At 52.9% G+C, this 19891-nt stretch overlaps 1 long non-coding RNA gene across 1 annotated transcript; it reads right to left on the bottom strand.

The window, feature by feature from the left end:
• Window positions 1–468: 468 nt before the first annotated feature.
• Window positions 469–14899, bottom strand: LOC144110958 (uncharacterized). The gene is made up of 2 exons (XR_013309958.1): window positions 14608–14899; window positions 469–608 (listed from the first exon to the last, which is right to left on the bottom strand). It is a non-coding gene; the product is annotated as an uncharacterized LOC144110958 (long non-coding RNA).
• Window positions 14900–19891: the final 4992 nt, after the last annotated feature.

Raw genomic sequence — 19891 nt, 5'->3', positions numbered from 1 at the left:
TCTTGAAGGGAAAGTGCCTAGAGTATATTTCTACAGAAACCTTGATAAACTCTTGAATATGCATTATTTGAGTCTTATGTCTAATAACTAGGAGTCCTGTCCAAAACCATTTCAGCTCGTTACCTGGGTACCCCCAACCTTTTTTTATTTACGTGTAACTCCAGCTCTGCTTCACCTTTGCCATTGTAGCCGCTATTGTTTCTCAAGTACCATGCACAATCTTAATATTAGCAGTTCCTAATTCAAGCCTTCTGCAGGGTTTGAAGGACCTATTTAATTGGAAATGTGGAGAACACGTGCACAGGGTGCAAAGCGCGTGATCTGCCAGGAAACACTGATGCGGCCCCGAGAAGGGCCTTTTTTAAGGTTGACAGCCGTTTTGTGCCTCTTCACTTGGCAGCGGCGTCAGAGCGTGTGCGGTCCCCATGGTTTTGCCCCAGCTGTCGAAGCAATCCTCGGACACGACCATGACCTTCGACATCTGATGTTTTTATTCAAAAAACACAAGGACCAAAGTCGTGCTGTATGCAGTGCGATCGCCATGTGGTTCCACTGACGGCGAACAATCATCCACCTACCCCGGCTCTTTGGACAGATTCAGGAAACGACTGAAAAGAACAAAAGTAACGAGCAAACAAAGGTGTGCTGCATACAAGTTATAACGCAAAGAAACGAAGGCGCTCTGCGCTATTGCTCTAGAGAGGTCTAATATGTAAACTTTCACGGCTGGCGTCGATTTCTACAAAGCGCGAGTAGTCGGTACGGAAATAAACAAAGGCGCACTGGAGCTGGGTAAGCATGTAGCTACAAGCACGAGTTTTTTGTCTCTACCGCCGATTTCCACACCGCGCGATCGTCATAACTTTTCTTGGACTTGCTGTTGAAGCTAACAGCGATCATAAAATTAAGGGCGCCGACTGTAGTGGCAGAGGCTTGTCATTGAAAGGAACAAAGCCATGCACTTTGTCAGCCCGGCAACGAGGCCTAGCGCGAGTTTTAGAGCCGACTTGGACAAAGCGCGAGATGGCGCGTGCTTCTAACGCTCGCCAACGCAAAGAAACAAAGGCGCGCTGCGCTGGGATAATGCTGTAGCGAGGTCTAATATGTAAATTTTCACGGCTGCCGTCGATTTCGACAAAGCGCGAGAAGTCTCTAAGGAATTAAGCAAAGCTGCACTGCACTGGCAGACGGCGGTTAAGCTGGCGGCGCCGGCGGTCCTCAAACCGCGCCTTATGTGGGTCGTCGTAATGGCGTGGCCAAACTTTGAACACCAGCACGACACTAGCCACGTGCTCCTGCAGCAGTAAAACGAGGTCCTGGAATGTGCAAGGCATGTAGGTAAGCGGTACAGCACTTCCTGATGCGAAATTTGAGATAAAATGCGTACCTTTATGCGGGTCGTCGTAATGTCATGGAAGCGAGAACTGTACAGAAATTTCAGCTGGCTGTCGCCGACGAGCGCACCACGCAAAAAAGGGATACCTGGACAGCTCCCGAAACGCGCCCGCCGCCGCCTAGGCTCACGAAGGGAATGCCCGCGGACAAGTACGCACGGCGGACGGCCGGACCTAGCGATTCCCTAGGCACTCTAGGGACAGGCCGAGAGAGGCGCGGCAACCCCACATCCGGTTGAGAACGAGGGCGAAGCGGAAAAAAACGGCACGCAGACACGCATCCCACCGACCAATCGGCGTTTCCAGCCTACTGACCCGCAAAAGCTTCTGAGGTGTGCGCCTTGTCGGTGTCGAACCCGACGGCGGCGGCTGCGTTTTTATGGAGGCAAAACGCTAAGGCGCCCGTGTGTTGTGCGATGTCAGTGCACGTTAAAGATCCCCAGGTCATCGAAATTATTCTGGAGCCCTCCATGGAGCTTCCATGCCATTGGGTTTGCTTCTGGGCCACATATTGCAACTTGCATCACTCCCAGCACTCCAAATCCCTGGTAGGTGGCAATAACTCTCCTCCTTATGATGTACAAGTTAAGGGCACTACTATTACAACTTAAACAGCAATGCGCAGCAGTGGTCTATGGCCCGCAGGGTGCTTCACACGTACAGCAGTGACCGAAATCTTCTGTTCCGTTATACATGTCGAAGGCATGAAAATTCTTGCACTTATGATTTCATTTTGTGACTAGCACTTTGCTAAGGTAAGAAAAGCTTAAACAAAAGACTATTGTCTTGTTGCGGACAAACAGTGTGTGGCAGTCATAAATGTAGGTGGAGCTTCGTTGCAGTTTCAGAAACCAAACCACTTTTCAATTATTTGTCTGATCATGCACTTCCTCAGGAGTTGTTTATAATCTGCAAAAATTGCCTCATGGTATATACCTTTCACGAGAAAACATCATTTTGGCCGCCGCGGTGGCTCGCTCAGTGGTTAGAGCGCTCGGCTACTAATCCGGAATTCCCGGGTTCGAACTCGACCGCGGCGGCTGCGTTTTTATGGAGGCAGAACGCTAAGGCGCCCGTGTGCTGTGCGATGTCAGTGCACGTTAAAGATCCCCAGGTGGTCGAAATTATTCCGGAGCCCTCCACTACGGCACCTCTCTCTTCCTTTCTTCTTTCACTCCCTCCTTTATCCCTTCCCTTACGGCGTGGTTCAGGTGTCCAACGGTATATGAGACAGATACTGCGGCATTTCCTTTCCCCAAAAACCAATTATTATTATTAGTAGTATTAGTCGTGAGTGAGTCCGGGCTCAGGTTTAGATCATTGTTTGTATTTTCGTGACGACAGTGTGTGCTTAGTTTTTTTTTTCTCTTTGTTTGCTGACAGCGGAGGGGAGGAATGATTTACTGCGCGACCAAGACGCTTGAGGGCGCGGCAACTTGGTGAGGTCTGTGCACGGGCGACCGAAGATGATGATTCCGCGGAAACAAGGAAGACGGCATTTTGTCCCTCCTGCATTGCTAGCTTACTAGTAAAGGGGCAGAGACCTTTCCTAGTTGCGATTTGAGTGGGAATGTGTCCGAAGCTTTGCCCGAGTTCCAGCACGTCGCTGCGCGGGGGTCGGGGTCCTTTGTCGCGCGTCTAGGTCGGCTGGGGGCGTGCCACTTGGGAGCTTCAGAGTGTTTTGAATCGAAATGATTGCGCGAGTCGGATGAGTTGTGAGACGAAATGAGTGAGTGAGCCCAGCTGGGTCGTGAATCGAAATGAGTCGTGAGTCGTAACGAGTGGCTGACCTCAGATTAGTCATGAGTCGGAGTTAGTCCAAACTAGCTTAAGTTCATGAGCTACAGTGAGCTTGGGCCTTTGTGAGTCTGAGTTTGAGTGAGCCCATAGGTCGACCAAACTTTTGTGGGTGAACCTGAGTGAGCATTCGTGATTTTGCCGAGGTATGTCGAGGAGTGCTTATATTTCACGTACTGTAATACCTCTGCGATGTCGGCGTCACTCTCCGCGCATACCAAGTTGTCCTAAATGACCTCATGTCCTGCCAGCTTTGGATGGACTTCCACAATTACAAGCACGTCTGAACTCATGGGTGTTCTACCGCGTCCGCCGTCGTTCCCGGGTCCACAAATCTATATCCCACTGAACCAGTTCAGGATGCGGCGAACAAAGAAATCCCAACCGAGACGTTGGTATCTGTTCTCTCAGTTACTCTCAGTGTAAGCTTTGACGCGCAACCGATACGACACCTATAAAGCGCGTGAATGATGTCCATGTCCAGTGGCTGGTCTTTCGCATCGCATTCGGTGGCTTGGTCACGGCAGTCAGAGAGGGCCATACCCAACAATTCTGGACAAAAGCATTTTTGAACGGGAACCAGTGTATGGACGCAATTTTTTCATATATTTTAAGATTTCAGCATAACAATCAATATATCCGCCAATCTCCCGTCGGCAGGCTTGCATTTTTTTGCTGTTAACGCTTTTGCTGTCGGCAAAAGCGTTCCCCAATGGTTTTCTGCGGAAGGCTTAACTGCTCGACGCAAGCGATGGAAGCACTCTAGAAGAAAGATTTCGTTACATATCGGAAGAACGGACCATTACCTTCAATATTTGCATAGCAATACCTTACAATATTTCATTATTCAGAATTTTTGTTCAAGAATGTTGGACATGTCCGCACATCAGTCGAGCACGAGCAGGAAATTGCCTTTCTTTTTCGTCATGTAGTGCCTGAAATGAACGAACCCCTAAGCGAATAGTTGTGCGTCATTCCTACCCCCCCTCCCTTTAAACTGATGCTTTGTGGAACACTCGTCAAATAAACAAAAGTCCCTTGTCGCGTGCCTCTAGCGTAAGCGAGCGTAGCTCGCACTGTACCTCGGGCTGCGAGACTCGCCTCTGACAAGCGGCAGCCGTCTGTCGCTGCCGTACATGCTCGTATTACGTACAGAAGGACGCTACAGCGCAAGTGTCGCCTTCCAGCTCATGCATTTTGACGGCCGCACTTGGTAAACAGTTTCTTATCCACTGTTTCCGTCCCGCCTTTTTTACTGCTTTCTCGAGTCGCCCCGTTCTTTCAAAAGAAGGTAAGAAGGTGATGCAGGGAGGCGGAAGGGGGGGGGGGGGGGGGGAGGTCGCGTTACGGGTACTGGGAGACGCTCTTCGACCGGTCACTGCCGCCGCAGGAAGCGTGAGGTTTTCGACTTCGGCGCCTCCTCGGCACCTCGCTCTAACGGAGTTGTGCGGCCATGCTTGTTCGTTGCATCTGAGACGAAGTACCATGAAGCCTGCACTTTTACCCGCTGTTCTTACACGGATCCCGTTGTGCGAGCCTGGTACAGTGACCAAAACCATGGGAGGGTAGTCGGCAGAGAGAAGAGTTGGCGAAAGCGCATTGCTGAAATATGAGGCGTGCCGGACCTGAACTCCCAATACAAGCGGAGGCCGAATGCTCTGCAGGGAGCGGGCGTCAAAAGTTGAGGCAGCTGTCCGGCGTTGAAGGCCGACAGTGGGGGGCTACCTCGCTTTGCCACAGTCGTACCGCTTACCGGAGGAGGCAGCTGTTCTGTCACCGCCAAGTTTTCAGCCCCGTGACGCGCTAGTCGGCAAGCGCCTTCGCGCCATTTATCCCCTACACGCCCCTAACAACTTTTTGTTTCCTGTCACATTGCCTCACTATTTCGTGGACAAAAAAAAAAAAAACACCGGCGGAGTATCTTGAACTCAAGCGCATCGCCCTGCTCGTGCATGCCCTTTCGAAGCGCGCCCAGCAGAGTAGATCTTTCCGAAACCCTCGAGAGTTTCTTCTTGTGGTTACGTGGGGGGGAATGTGCTCGATTTCTGCCACCCATATCGCGGGGGCACAGCTTGGAGCGGGGGATGGGGAAAGGGGATGTGGGGAGGGGGCCGGCCGGCGAAAGATGACTGTGCACAGCGGTCGGCCAGCGCAGCGTCCGATGCGTGGCGAGAGTGGAGAGAGGCGCACTCTCCGATCACGTGGCGCCGTATCCCGAAGCGGGTCGCGCGTGCGCATCCATCGTCACGAGGAGGATCCTCTCCTTTGGTGGCGCTTGGCGGCTCAGCCGTCCGTTATCTATGCCGCTCGATTGCTCCTCATTGATCCCAAGCGGAGGCATATTACATGCGTACGGCACTCCTCGCTTTCTTCCCGCGCCGCCTCGCGCGCGCGAGCGCCACGCGAAGAGGAGGAAGAGGCGGACGGGCCAGGCTGGCGTTATCGCGCATCCTGTCAGTCAGTGGGCGCGTGTTCGAACTGTGCGCGATCGCGCCTCCTCTGTGGCTGCCTCCCTATCGCCTCCTCGAGTATCGGAGCGAGCGGAGCAAGTGCAACAGGAAACCACCTCGCCGCCAATGTTTATGTCCGTGGTCGCGTCGGTGCACTGGCACACATGGGCTCCACACACGCGACGATACATAGTATGCGCGCGCACTGGTGGGCGATAAAAGACACACACGTAATGCGGCTTCAGCATCCGCAGCTATCACGCGCCAGCGGTTGCGTTTTCTCTGGAACTGTTTTGGCCGTTCGAGCACCTCGGTTTGATCTGCCTTTGCCTCACCGGCTAGGACTGCGCGCCTCGGCCTTTGCACGTCACGCTGCATGCATGTCCCATTGTCTGCCGCCTGGCAACTGACGCTACACCTAGTCAGCACTGTAGAATGAGAAAACAGGGAATCTCCAAAAGATACGCCTAGGTGTGCTACTCGGCCCAGGAAAGCACGGGATGTCGGGAACAGCGTCAGCTCCTGACGACCCTGGAGGGCGCATGTGCGGTTTCTGTTGCAGACGAAACCACCTTGCGTTTCTGTCGGCGCTCGCAGACATGCTCCTGCCCGCGGTCGGTCTCTTGATCTTGTTCTCTTACGACTGCCTGCAAAATGGTGCGCAGGATAGGCTTAGTGAGAGAATTATTGTTGTTTTTTTTTTTCATTTACAGCGCTAGCTGTCAATTCCAAGGTTCTCGCACAGAGCGTCCGTCCGTGACCGGGCGTGACCGGAAGGAGACGAGCAGGGGGAACCACCCCACGGGGACGCGATCAAGTGACCATCCCGAGCATATAGCCCGTGTCTTGCGCTAACTCTCCCAGAACAAAAACACCGAAGGTTCCCGGGAGAGACGTGTGTGTGTCCGTAGTCATTTCGTGTCCGCAGAGGCGAGCGTGACCGGGGGCACGGTCTCCGCACGCGATGCATCTTTCTGCGCGTAATATTTTCTTCGGAGTTTGGACAGGGCTACTTTAGTCTGTCGAAACAATGCGCAAACGAAAGCTGTCCCATCAGAGGGTAGGCATATAAGTTTGGCACATAACACGTATTCACGTGCAAACCCCATACGCGTTTCTGTTTTGTGCTAAGCGGTTTGCATTTCACCTATCCTTCTCTCTATCTGCACGCCGGCAGTGGTGGTGGTGTTTTTAACACCAGTCACAGGCCCGTGCTTTTTCCTTTCCTCTTCCCCTTTCATCCACTTACTACTACTACTACTACTGTCGGCTTAGACGGACAGGCCTCGCAGGCCTGGGTCCTGGCCGGCCGGGGCGCGACCTCGGCCCCCACCCCGGAAGGCCCGCCAGGACCCAGGACTCGCGGCAAGGGCCCGGGCCGAGGCACGCGCCGTTGCCGTGCCCCGGCCAGCCCAGACCGGCAGCGCCGGGGCTGCTTCGCGGCGTCGAGGCCGCCCTGTCGAGCGAAGTCCTCGCGACGGCGCGGCTTTGCGTGCGACCGGAAGTCGTCCACTTGTTTGGACAACAGTGCAGTTTACCCCTCAAAGTCTACGAGATATTTTGTAGCCGGTTAACAGCGACTGTAGAGAAAGTGTAGCCCTTCGGCTGGGGCGGCGTCTTGGCAACGCTAACTGTCGAACTAACTCACTGCGCACGTTGTTGAGGTGGCAGTCCTTCGTCTTATTTACAGAGCGTTCTCGTCGGCACCCCTGGACCACCTACGGTGCAACACGAGCTACCTGGCGCAGTGGAGGCGGCTCAATAGGCCTCTGCGGTGGAGGTCGTGAGCCGGCTTTCTGAAGCCATCTCCGTCGGAGTTCGTCCAGCAACATAGTGCGCCAACACCAAAAGTGTATATCCGCGCACTCTCAAGAAGGTTAGCCGTTGTACAGAAACCTGTTTTTTAGCCACTATTGTATTTATGGAAGCATTGTATTTCTTTGCAGGACTGGAGGGTTTAGCGCAGTTTTTCACTACTGATCGCATTCGTTTCTGGCGCCCACACATATTCAGAGTGCTCACGTATTTGTATATGCGTAGTAGAAGGCGTTTATAGGACGGAAGTTGAGCGTTATAAGCGCATTTGGTTTATTTTCCCCCATGCATAATCAATCCAGGGAAGGTATACTCGTAGACCAGCGCTACTGCCGACGCACAGCCTCACGGCTAGCTCGTTCTGCACCCTGGAAAGTGACCCTCTCCCTTTGAGCGACAGCGCTGCAAAGCAACGAACTATTCTCGGCAAATTCGCAGAATGCCGCTCGATATAGTTTGCACCCCCTTCTGGCAGCCTGATGACGTCATCCTCGCGAGGGCAGTTGGTCCGATTTCTCTTATTTTCAATCCGTCCTTTGGTCTCTATCTGGTCTGTTCCGCTTTGTCGGTGACATGTTTGTCCTTATTTTCTAATCTGGAACGCGTCCGCCCTTTCTTCTTTCACTACCTCCTTTATCCCTTCCCTTACGGCGCGGTTCAGGTGTCCAATAACATATGAGACAGGTATTGCGCCATTTCCTTTCCCCAAAAACCAATTATTATTATTATTATTATTATTATTATTATTATTATTATTATTATTATTATTATTACTATTAACGCGTCCGCCAAGCACGCGTGAACCGAAAAACTTCCGACTAAAGAGGAACGAATCGATCTGATTTGTCTGCAACAGGTTATCTGTAATTATATGAGACAAGGTGTGGTACGTACAGCAAGAGAAGTCTCTGCGCATACTTTGCTTCACTCCTGCAGTCACAAATTAGGGAAAATTCGTGGCTAGCTGCTTCGCTTAAGTTTCGATAAATAGTGCATTATTTTTCTGACACCATCATCACCTTGAATCAACTACGATTCGTGTTTATGCAATGCGATGTAATCTTTGCCGACGGCACAGTTTGAATAATAAAAATAACAAAAAAGTCCAGCACGATTGCTCATGTGGCAAGGCAGCTTGGACGAATTAACACGCTGTTCTTGCTTATGTTTTCGTTAAAGGCACAGACTGCGTGCGCTTTTTTGGGGTTGCTTGAGTGCTGACAAGAAAGGCGCAACACGGCTGCAAGGGCACGGAGTTGCGTCACTTGGTTCATGCGGCGCGAATAAAAAAATAACAAATAAAAAGGGAACGGAGCCAGGAGCGAGCGGCGCCCGTGCTTCTTGCTTTCGTGCGAGCATTGCATCACGAGCCGCAAGACGAGCAGATTTTCCCGCCCATTCGTAGTCCGCAAGGTTCGCGCTGCTATGTTGGCGTTTTCTTCCAAACCAGACTGAACCGAAGGAAATGTCCCCTTCCCCATATTAAACTCACCACAGAAGCAGCCACGTTCTGGAGGCGAGTATAGACAGGCACCTTCCCTTTTCTACTTGTGCAGCCTCATCCGCCCTTCCAGATAGCACCCCCACCTGCCGCCTGTAAGCCCACACTGTTCTGCATTTCGTGCAGTTGCGTGAGAAAACCACTCCACATAAGGACGAGCAATGGGAGCCAGCCCTGGCCAGCAGTGGCCTGGAGGACCAACGTCACACCGTGCGACGCGTCCAGACATCATCGCAAGCCACCGGAGTCCTGAACTAAAGCAGTTTGCCCACCTGACTAATCAAACATTTTAAGAAAACTTGTAAAGTTTTATCTTTCTCTCTCTTCAGAGCTCAACAGCTGAAGGGCTTTACGTCTATCCGAAAAAAAAAGCGAGATAATGCTGGGAGAAGTGCGCCTGCAAATTGCACCTGCATGTCGTTAGCGAGGTAAATGGACACACACTTCACTGCTCCTTCGTACAAACAACGTGTGACGACACGCAAGCCTGCCTCTGTCAGCGGCGACGCATGGGAATGGCTGATTGTTGCTTGAGGACCATACACGGAAAAAGGGGGAAAAGACAAAGAAATCGCAAAATTCTTTGGGCGAAAAAGTCTTGCGCGGCGCGCTGCCGTAAATTCGTCTCACAATCCTCCATGCGAGGAATGAGCGAACGCCGCCGGCGCGCGCCGTTATCGGGCCAGGCGCAGTGTGTAGGCGTCGCGGAGACGCAGTCATTACTCGCAGTGGCTGCCGACCACAACAGGAACGGCTAGAGCATACGACCAAATAGTGCGCAAAACAACAAAATAGAGTGGCGCGCGCACCGGTATCGTGCCCTGTGTGCTTCAGTATACAGGGTGCTTCACCCATGACTTTACACAGTTCTTAAAAATTGTCTTTTAATGGGAAAGCATTATGTGCCCCATCTGAAGGAAAATCCGTCACCGGAAGTTGTCCGCAGGATTGTGTCCACAGGTGGTGGCACCTCTCACGTGGCCTCACTATAAAAGGAAATTCGCCGGCATTGGGGTTCGAACCCAGGCCCTCTTCGTACCAGGAGGGCATGCAACGCATATGCCACGAAGGGTCGGTTTATTTTCTTCATTGCATGGAAGTACACCCTCCCTGACGGGCTTCAAGCCCTACTTAACCAGGTCGCATCCCGCAACCTGTCATACACAATCGCACCAGCATCCTGCTCTCACTTTGCCCGCCCATCAAAATTCCAAGAGACACACGCAGGCATCGAGTAAAGGCAGCCAGGCAGGAGGTCGATCCGGCGGAGCATATTCCCACCGCACCATATAGCACACTGCTCTCTGAACAGTCTTCGATGAACATGGCGGCTCTGCGTAGCGATCTGTCATGCTGCTATTCCACAGGCTAAACAGTCCCATGAGCACCACAAAGGTCACATGGAACCTTAGAACCTTCCTTTGTAGGCATAAATCTTATAGTATACGGCGTAATCTCAATGTCCTTTTTGAGAGTCCGTTGAAGAATGTCCACCCCCCCCCCCCACCCCCTCAAAAAAAAAAACACGGGCATCACGACAAAATACAAAGCAGTGATCGATAGTTTCTGGCTGCTGACACAAGCGACCGTTTGCAGACCATAGCATAGAATTCCCTTTTTCACTAAGCCACGTTTTGACAGGTAAGGCTGACGTGTGAAGTTTGAGAAAGAAAATCTTTGCTGCCGATTGGACACAGATCCGTGGCACCCGCTTTAATACGCTGTCGTCTAGAAATAAGAGGTAAGGCTGCCAATACATCGGCACAGGAAACAACGTCTCAATCAGAATTTTTGTCAATTGTCTTCTGAATAGACTCTATAGAAATTCTAAGGAAAATCGTACAGTGAGGAAATGAAATGTGTCGGCGACTTCCTTAAGAAAAACCCCCACAAAGGCCCCTCACTCCCTTGACCAGAGGGCGCAAACAGAATAGGCACACTTAATCGGCTGTTAAACACAGCTAGGAGGAAGGGATGGTTTGCTGTTTTAAAAAAGGAAACCCTCGAAACAAGCTGATGAACAAACAAGCGCTGAAGGCCAGCTCCACCAGCCTCCAGAGGGAGAAACAAATTCTCTCGACGAATAGGCTCCCGTTGAGAGCGCCACACAAAATTCGCAGAAATTCTATGCACTGTCTTTACTTTTTTTCCTTGCACGGTGCAACACCAGCATGACTTAGATAAGCTTCAAATCCAAGAATATATTGCAAAGTTGTGCTCGTGGAAATAGAGACACCTTCCTGCCCATCCGAGCGTGGGTTTGGATGGGCAACTAACGAGATCTGAGAATCCCAGTGAGGCCCACTATTACGTTACTGATGCAAGGGAACCCCTAAATACTGCAAGTCTTCGAAGTCCCAGCTGATGCCGCCAAAAAAGCTTGGTTGTACCCCAGTGACTCCGCCAGAACCCTTTTGATATGCCGAAAAAGCGCTTGTCCAACGCAAAAGGCCTATTTTTAAGAATATCGTAAAATCTTATGTGAAACACCCTGTATAGCCAAGCCAAACTAGCGTCTTGACCGGCAGCCCTTCATTCACCTACTGACCGACGGGACAAGAGAGGGCGCTCTCTAAAAGAATAGGCCCTGGACGATCAAGTTCGGCCGGGCATGCATGGGTGGTGCAGCTGTCATTGTCTCCAAGCCGGAGGTCTCGGAGTGCTTTGCGTTTCGCCCTCTCTGAAATACAGCCGCAGTTCCGACCTGCCGCCTCTTGCTCAGATGTTATAGGCACCGCGCTGGTACATATACTGCTCATGAGATTGCCATTTTTTCCAGGATCTATGGCAGCGTAGCTGTTTACAGCGGGACAAGAGAAAGCTGGCTTACAGAGGTCGACCAAAAGCGTGAAGCGCGCGGCTGCGGCCCCAGCGAGTTTCACCGGTTTTGTGCTTTATGCTCCTTGTTTTTCTTCGTTTAGCGCAGTCTCCGGAGCGGAATGCTTTGTTTTTTTCTCGTACGCATTGCGCAACGACAGTCCTTCGTCTTTCTGCCGTACGTATTACTGCGAAAGTCAAACGGGGACGCTGCGCTCGAGTCTCTCCGGCCTGCACCCGCCAGCGGAGGAGGGGCGTATATACGCTTAACGATCGCAGCGCCGCCGGGAGCCGAGTTTTCCCCCGTGTAGAGTCTTCTCGGAGTCCTTGGCACACCGGCCGCATCGGAGGCAGGCGCTTCTCATTTGAGGCCGTGCCATTGACCCGCCCCGTCCTGCCAAGACTGAGCGGGTGCGATTAATCGGCACGGCGAAAAGCTTGCGCAACAGTGGGCAGCGGCGTGTGCGTAATACCGCGCAGGTCAACAGCACAACGCAGTTCCGCGAAGCAGAACACGCCGCCGATGGGCGGCTGCTTACACTGTTTCACGTGCGAGGCTCAAGGATACGTTAGCGCTGCACTGGTTCCGCCCCCTCATTTCCGAGAGAGGAACCCTTGGTGTCTCCGCGAAAATTTCCCACGCCGGGACGACTCCCTGCCACTTAATTTCCTCTTAAGATATTAGATAACTGCCGCGGCTGGTAAAATCTTTTCCTTCCTTTTTGTATTTTTCGTAAAAATAAACCACTTAGCGAAGTCCATGGAGTCCACATGGAGTGTAACGCCCAGAAGCTGTTTATTATAGCCAGTGAGGGACGCCGTAGTGGAGGGCTCCGGGTTATTTTTGGACCTCCTGGGGTTCTTCAACGCGCTCTAAGAGTCGCATATTTTGCCCTTCGCCTCGATCGAACTGCAGCTGGGATTGTATTCCGCAACCTTGGGATTAACCGCAGCTGCGGGTCTGTCGCCTGTGCGATTATTTTCTTCAGGCGATTCATTTCTCACACCTTCCAGTCGTTTAACTACACACGCTAGTTTTAACGATTTGCACGTTTCTGATACGGGCGCCTGAAAAATTAATTCGGCTCCCCATAATAATAATAATTGTTTTTTTTGGGGGAAAGTAAATTGCGCAGTATCTGTCTCATATATCGTTGGACACCTGAACCGCGCCGTAAGGGATGGGATAAAGAAGGGAATGAAAGAAGAAAGGAAGAAGAGGTGCAGTAGTGGAGGGCTCCGGAATAATTTCGACCACCTGGGGATCTTTAACGTGCACTTACATCGCACAGCACACGGGCGCCTTAGCGTTTTTCCTCCATAAAAACGCAGCCGCCGCGGTCGGGTTCGAACCCGGGAACTCCGGATGAGTAGTCGAGCGCCCTAACCACTGAGCCACCGCGGCGGGTCGGCTCCCCAAGTGAGAGCGAAATTCAGCATCAGTTCAGTCATACCCCGTCATTCTCGTTCAGGCATAAAATACCGGGAAGACACTTGTGAACACGGACAGCCATATGCGCCGATGGCCGTGACGGCGGTCGCGTCCTGTTGACGAATGTCCGGGGTCATCGCGCAAATGTCGCATACCCGCTGGTTCTCGTGCGCGACAGTTGGCGTCCTGCCTTCGCTTTTCTTCTGAGCGTCCAACTCGCCATTGACGGTCTTCAGACGGCGTGCGAACTTTGCGCCCCGGCGAGAACTGAGCGAGCGACACGCTTTCCAGCGAACGGCGAACGCAACGAAAGAGGGGCCCAGGCGAGTTCTTTGTCTTTTCGCGCATGCGCAATTTGTCGGAGCGTACGTTTCTTGTCTTTCCGCGCATGCGCAGTTAGTCAGTGTGCGCGGATTGTAAGGGGCAATTATGGACGCTGCGTTTCACCGAGACGTCGCTCTAACACCTACCGCTGTACAAAAAGCTCGACATGCTGTGTGGACAACACCAAGCTGTTCAGAAAAAAAAAGAATAACCGACATGTTTACGGGTACAAAGAACAAAATAGAATGAACATAAAAGGAAGGCAGAAACACATATCATTCAAGGAGATGGCTCGCTAACATTGCCTTAAAACTAAATGCATAGCGCTCATAGCAAGTGTGTCAGGAAATAGATTGCGTTCCTAAATCACGGTTGGAAAGAAATACCTATTAAAATCGTGAGTGCAACCCCGAAGCCAAGCTATAAGAATCAAACTGATGGGTTGAATTGAATCAACTTTTCAACTGGTGGAGATGCACAAACAGTTCCAGGAATGGCAAGTTGTAGAGCGTCAAAAATGAGCAAAATGAAGAAATGTTTGTAGCAGTAGAATTGCTGCGAAAGTGCTCCGCGTGTTTTGAACCCCCCGCACATGCGAAGCGCCCCCCTAACGGCCGCTGACGTCACACCCAGCTTCGCTTAGCTGCAGTCGCTATCAGCGCGCGCGAGCGAACGTCCTCATCCTCCTGGGCCTCGCGCTTTTTTCCATAGCGTGAAAAAAAGAAAAACAATAACGGCTCAGAATAAACTTATGTCCTTTCACAGAGTGCGCCACTTAAACATTTTCTTTTCTGACGCTTTACACGCCTCTGAGGGGCACTTTACGTGTAGCTCCGGCGATCTGAAGGGTAATCAGTTAACCTTAACTAACTGATCAGATTACTAATGAGTGAATATTATAGCGTTTGTCCCGGAGATCGTCACAGTAACTGCTTGAGCTCCGTTCCCGCGACTGTAACCGGAAATTTTATGAAACTCCTGGTTAACTTTAAATGGGTCACCCTGTAGGTTACTGCTGCAAAGCAGGCTCAGAAGAATGTACTACACACAACCTGCGTGGTATTTAGTTTCACTCACTGCGGACACGTCGAGGTGAGCGGGTGCCCTTCGTCTCTATCCAGCCTTGAATGGTGCGAAAAAAGATGGCGGCCATAAACGCGAACGCAGGGAAGTGCTGCACAGCATAATAGCCGCTTTATAGTCGACTGCCGCTGTCGGGAAATCGGGCCGGCGGTCGCACGCGCGTCGAGATAAACACTGGCGGAAACGCTGACGGCTGCGCTGCTTACGGCCGTCTCGACAGCAGAACATGTGAAACGCCAGCTCCGCGCCAGTAGTCGGGCTCAGCTACCGCCACGCGCTTGGAACAATCGCTCAGTACCGCACCCGCAACGCGTTAACGTTAGCGACGCCCTGAACCGGCCGCCCCCAGTTTTAAGCGCAAAAGTCATCACCATAGCACGGAATGTGCTGAGAACAATCAGGTTGACATAGGTAAAAGAAAGCTACAACACACAGCTACAACGAACTACAACACAACTACAACCACAGCTACAACCAACTAGCCCAAATGAAAGCCTTACCCAGTTTTACCATCAAAATTTCTGATTCAGCTGGGCAGGCGCCGTGGAATATGGAATCTATGCCCAACTTGGCAAACCAAGAATCGAGCTCACGCGGGAAGCAAATAACGGTTCAAAGCCCATCGCGGCGTTGTGCACCACCGGAATACGGTATTCGGCTATAGCTAGTCGCATACAGCAGCGCTAAAAAACGGCTCTTTTTTTCTTCTTCTATCCACCGCACCCCCCCCCCCCTCACACACACACACACACACACAATCCACGCTCGTTTGCTTTTTATTACAGAACACGGTCAGCCCTCAGCGGGAGACGTATCGACGTTGTTGTGGTGTGGACACATCATGCGGCCTTGACTTCATAATATGCGCAGTTACGCACTGAGCTCGAGTGAAGCAGGGAACGGGGGCTTGCAACTGTTTCTACGGAAACAGCTGCTGCAGCCGGAGGCTTAACGCGGAAAGAAGTCGCGTCTCATACCAGCTGGCTTAACAGCCATGCCGGTCCCATTATGGAGAAACGCGCAGCTGCGCATTGCCAGCAGTATACTTCCCAGGCACGGACATAGGGCGCCACTGATTCCGGCATCGTTGACTCTCCGCCGTTCTCTCCATGCAACAACTGCTGCAGCCGGAGGCTTAACGCGGAAAGAAGTCAAGTCTCATACGAGCTGGCTTAACAGCCATGCCGGTCCCATTATGGAGAAACGCGCAGCTGCGCATTGCCAGCAGTATACTTCCCAGGCACGGACATAGGGCGCCACTGATTCCGGCATCCTTGACTCTCCGCCGTTCTCTCCATGCAACAACTGCTGCAGCCGGAGGCTTAACGCGGAAAGAAGTCGCGTCTCATACGAGCTGGCTTAACAGCCATGCCGGTCCCATTATGGAGAAACGCGCAGCTGCGCATTGCCAGCAGTATACTTCCCAGGCACGGATATAGGGCGCCACTGATTCCGGCATCCTTGACTCTCCGCCGTTCTCTCCATGCAACAACTGCTGCAGCCGGAGGCTTAACGCGGAAAGAAGTCAAGTCTCATACGAGCTGGCTTAACAGCCATGCCGGTCCCATTATGGAGAAACGCGCAGCTGCGCATTGCCAGCAGTGTACTTCCCAGGCACGGACATAGGGCGCCACTGATTCCGGCATCCTTGACTCTCCGCCGTTCTCTCCATGCAACAACTGCTGCAGCCGGAGGCTGAACGCGGAAAGAAGTTAAGTCTCATACGAGCTGGCTTAACAGCCATGCCGGTCCCATTATGGAGAAACGCGCAGCTGCGCATTGCCAGCAGTATACTTCCCAGGCACGGACACAGGGCGCCACTGATTCCGGCATCGTTGACTCTCCGCCGTTCTCTCCATGCAACAACTGCTGCAGCCGGAGGCTTAACGCGGAAAGAAGTCAAGTCTCATACGAGCTGGCTTAACAGCCATGCCGGTCCCATTATGGAGAAACGCGCAGCTGCGCATTGCCAGCAGTGTACTTCCCAGGCACGGACATAGGGCGCCACTGATTCCGGCATCCTTGACTCTCCGCCGTTCTCTCCATGCAACTACTGCTGCAGCCGGAGGCTTAACGCGGAAAGAAGTCAAGTCTCATACGAGCTGGCTTAACAGCCATGCCGGTCCCATTATGGAGAAACGCGCAGCTGCGCATTGCCAGCAGTATACTTCCCAGGCACGGACACAGGGCGCCACTGATTCCGGCATCGTTGACTCTCCGCCATTCTCTCCATGCAACAACTGCTGCAGCCGGAGGCTTAACGCGGAAAGAAGTCAAGTCTCATACGAGCTGGCTTAACAGCCATGCCGGTCCCATTATGGAGAAACGCGCAGCTGCGCATTGCCAGCAGTATACTTCCCAGGCACGGACATAGGGCGCCACTGATTCCGGCATCGTTGACTCTCCGCCGTTCTCTCCATGCAACAACTGCTGCAGCCGGAGGCTTAACGCGGAAAGAAGTCAAGTCTCATACGAGCTGGCTTAACAGCCATGCCGGTCCCATTATGGAGAAACGCGCAGCTGCGCATTGCCAGCAGTATACTTCCCAGGCACGGACATAGGGCGCCACTGATTCCGGCATCCTTGACTCTCCGCCGTTCTCTCCATGCAACAACTGCTGCAGCCGGAGGCTTAACGCGGAAAGAAGTCAAGTCTCATACGAGCTGGCTTAACAGCCATGCCGGTCCCATTATGGAGAAACGCGCAGCTGCGCATTGCCAGCAGTATACTTCCCAGGCACGGATATAGGGCGCCACTGATTCCGGCATCCTTGACTCTCCGCCGTTCTCTCCATGCAACAACTGCTGCAGCCGGAGGCTGAACGCGGAAAGAAGTTAAGTCTCATACGAGCTGGCTTAACAGCCATGCCGGTCCCATTATGGAGAAACGCGTAGCTGCGCATTGCCAGCAGTATACTTCCCAGGCACGGACATAGGGCGCCACTGATTCCGGCATCGTTGACTCTCCGCCGTTCTCTCCATGCAACAACTGCTGCAGCCGGAGGCTTAACGCGGAAAGAAGTCAAGTCTCATACGAGCTGGCTTAACAGCCATGCCGGTCCCATTATGGAGAAACGCGCAGCTGCGCATTGCCAGCAGTATACTTCCCAGGCACGGACATAGGGCGCCACTGATTCCGGCATCGTTGACTCTCCGCCGTTCTCTCCATGCAACAACTGCTGCAGCCGGAGGCTTAACGTGGAAAGAAGTCAAGTCTCATACGAGCTGGCTTAACAGCCATGCCGGTCCCATTATGGAGAAACGCGCAGCTGCGCATTGCCAGCAGTATACTTCCCAGGTACGGACATAGGGCGCCACTGATTCCGGCATCGTTGACTCTCCGCCGTTCTCTCCATGCAACAACTGCTGCAGCCGGAGGCTGAACGCGGAAAGAAGTCAAGTCTCATACGAGCTGGCTTAACAGCCATGCCGGTCCCATTATGGAGAAACGCGCAGCTGCGCATTGCCAGCAGTATACTTCCCAGGCACGGACATAGGGCGCCACTGATTCCGGCATCGTTGACTCTCCGCCGTTCTCTCCATGCAACAACTGCTGCAGCCGGAGGCTTAACGCGGAAAGAAGTCAAGTCTCATACGAGCTGGCTTAACAGCCATGCCGGTCCCATTATGGAGAAACGCGCAGCTGCGCATTGCCAGCAGTATACTTCCCAGGTACGGACATAGGGCGCCACTGATTCCGGCATCGTTGACTCTCCGCCGTTCTCTCCATGCAACAACTGCTGCAGCCGGAGGCTGAACGCGGAAAGAAGTCAAGTCTCATACGAGCTGGCTTAACAGCCATGCCGGTCCCATTATGGAGAAACGCGCAGCTGCGCATTGCCAGCAGTATACTTCCCAGGCACGGACATAGGGCGCCACTGATTCCGGCATCGTTGACTCTCCGCCGTTCTCTCCATGCAACAACTGCTGCAGCCGGAGGCTGAACGCGGAAAGAAGTCAACTCTCATACGAGCTGGCTTAACAGCCATGCCGGTCCCATTATGGAGAAACGCGCAGCTGCGCATTGCCAGCAGTATACTTCCCAGGTACGGACATAGGGCGCCACTGATTCCGGCATCGTTGACTCTCCGCCGTTCTCTCCATGCAACAACTGCTGCAGCCGGAGGCTGAACGCGGAAAGAAGTCAAGTCTCATACGAGCTGGCTTAACAGCCATGCCGGTCCCATTATGGAGAAACGCGCAGCTGCGCATTGCCAGCAGTATACTTCCCAGGCACGGACATAGGGCGCCACTGATTCCGGCATCGTTGACTCTCCGCCGTTCTCTCCATGCAACAACTGCTGCAGCCGGAGGCTTAACGCGGAAAGAAGTCAAGTCTCATACGAGCTGGCTTAACAGCCATGCCGGTCCCATTATGGAGAAACGCGCAGCTGCGCATTGCCAGCAGTATACTTCCCAGGCACGGACATAGGGCGCCACTGATTCCGGCATCGTTGACTCTCCGCCGTTCTCTCCATGCAACAACTGCTGCAGCCGGAGGCTTAACACGGAAAGAAGTCAAGTCTCATACGAGCTGGCTTAACAGCCATGCCGGTCCCATTATGGAGAAACGCGCAGCTGCGCATTGCCAGCAGTATACTTCCCAGGCACGGACATAGGGCGCCACTGATTCCGGCATCCTTGACTCTCCGCCGTTCTCTCCATGCAACAACTGCTGCAGCCGGAGGCTTAACGCGGAAAGAAGTCGCGTCTCATACGAGCTGGCTTAACAGCCATGCCGGTCCCATTATGGAGAAACGCGCAGCTGCGCATTGCCAGCAGTATACTTCCCAGGCACGGATATGGGGCGCCACTGATTCCGGCATCCTTGACTCTCCGCCGTTCTCTCCATGCAACAACTGCTGCAGCCGGAGGCTGAACGCGGAAAGAAGTCAAGTCTCATACGAGCTGGCTTAACAGCCATGCCGGTCCCATTATGGAGAAACGCGCAGCTGCGCATTGCCAGCAGTATACTTCCCAGGCACGGACTTAGGGCGCCACTGATTCCGGCATCGTTGACTCTCCGCCGTTCTCTCCATGCAACAACTGCTGCAGCCGGAGGCTTAACGCGGAAAGAAGTCAAGTCTCATACGAGCTGGCTTAACAGCCATGCCGGTCCCATTATGGAGAAACGCGCAGCTGCGCATTGCCAGCAGTATACTTCCCAGGCACGGACATAGGGCGCCACTGATTCCGGCATCGTTGACTCTCCGCCGTTCTCTCCATGCAACAACTGCTGCAGCCGGAGGCTTAATGTGGAAAGAAGTCAAGTCTCATAC

The sequence above is a fragment of the Amblyomma americanum genome, chromosome 1 (assembly GCF_052857255.1).
Source record: "Amblyomma americanum isolate KBUSLIRL-KWMA chromosome 1, ASM5285725v1, whole genome shotgun sequence".
NCBI classification, from domain to species: domain Eukaryota; kingdom Metazoa; phylum Arthropoda; class Arachnida; order Ixodida; family Ixodidae; genus Amblyomma; species Amblyomma americanum.
The sequence above is the reverse complement of the archived record's forward strand: the minus strand, read 5'-3'. Positions and strand labels throughout refer to the sequence as shown.